The sequence below is a fragment of the Rhinatrema bivittatum genome, unplaced genomic scaffold, assembly GCF_901001135.1.
Source record: "Rhinatrema bivittatum unplaced genomic scaffold, aRhiBiv1.1, whole genome shotgun sequence".
Taxonomy (NCBI): domain Eukaryota; kingdom Metazoa; phylum Chordata; class Amphibia; order Gymnophiona; family Rhinatrematidae; genus Rhinatrema; species Rhinatrema bivittatum.
Genome location: NW_021820576.1, coordinates 29,160 through 30,505, shown reverse-complemented (window position 1 = coordinate 30,505; position 1,346 = coordinate 29,160). Strand labels below are relative to the sequence as shown.

Sequence of the window (1,346 nt, the reverse complement as noted above, 5' to 3'; positions counted from 1 at the left end):
CGCCATGCTGTGATTGAAAATGTATCCAATAAATGTAATCAACTCTTGTGGTCACTCAGCAGCTCTTCTGAAAACTTACCCCTTACTTTGTATACAGAAATGGGCACAATTAACTTTGTGATAACCAAGATCAATGCCTGTACTTCAGATGGAAAGTAGGGCATCAGGAAATGCTCACATATCTCCTTTCTTTCTCTTTCCGGTTCCGCTCGTCCTGCAAACTTTAGCACCGGTGCAACTACTCCCACCCCTCTTTCCATTACTCCCTCTGCTCTCCCTCCTCTCCCCTACCCCATGCCACCCCCTCCCTATTTCCCCTCCTCCCTCTCCCATCAATCTCCCTTCCTTATCTCCTCTTCTCCCCTTTCCATCTTTTTCTCCTTTGCTCCTTCCTGTTATTGTATCAACTCTTCCCACCCCTCCTTCCAATGCTCCCTCTGCTCTCCATCCTCTCCCCTAGCCCATGCCTCCCTTCTCTATATCTCCCTTCTTCTTCCTCTCTGCCTACCTGCCTTTGCTGTTCTCTACTTTTCCTCCCCTTTCTCTGTCTTGTTTATGCTTCCCCTTTCCCCTTTTCCTTTCCCTTACTTCTCCTTGACATCCCGTGTGTATTTGGTCTGATTGCAGTGCATGCGCTACGAAGAAAAAAAAACGGTAAGGAGCCTTTGCAAACATCGCTTTATGCCCTGTAATACTTTTAAAGATCCTCGGTCAGTGGATTTGTCCGGCTGAGTTTGGAATTTAGCTAGACAAACCGCAAAGTGTTAAAATTTTGGGCCAATGAATGGTTAACTTACCTGGATAAAAAGAGATGACCGAGTATGGGGCTTATGTTTAGCTGGGTAGCATATAGTTTTCCCCCTGTCGGAACTCCAAACCAGAAATATGCCTTGCTATATGCTCCTACTTTTACTTGTGTAGAGGATGGACAGTAATCAACCAGCCTATTTCTGTGGATAAAAGAGCGCTTTACCCCCAGAAATGGCTTTCATTATTATCCTCCCTGTATATAATGGTGATGTGCATTCAGCCTTACACATTTTAAAGTCTGAACCTTTCTTTAACAGACGAAGACAAGCCTGCATCAAAAATGACCGAGTGACTGGGAGTCAGGGTAGAGGTGGGTATTTTTTTTAGATTAAGGGACAGGCCCTTCAGTGAGGTTAGATCCTCTGGATCTGCTCAGGGTAAGTTTTCAGGAGGCTTCTCAGTGCTGAACTGGCTAAGTTAAATTTGGGAACATTTCCAGCCGCCATGCTGTGTTTGAAAATGTATCCAAAAAACATAATCAACTCTTGTGGTCACTCAGCAGCTCTTCTGAAAACTTACTCCTTACTTTGTATACA

General features: G+C 44.7%; 1 long non-coding RNA gene across 1 annotated transcript in view; it reads left to right on the top strand.

The window, feature by feature from the left end:
* The first annotated feature begins 519 nt into the window (after positions 1–519).
* LOC115081725 overlaps positions 520–1,346 on the top strand; it is a 1,593-nt gene continuing 766 nt past the window's right edge. Inside the window, exons 1-2 of the long non-coding RNA XR_003853864.1 lie at positions 520–654; positions 1,068–1,120. This is a non-coding gene — a long non-coding RNA (uncharacterized LOC115081725). The remainder of the gene's footprint in view (positions 655–1,067; positions 1,121–1,346) is intronic.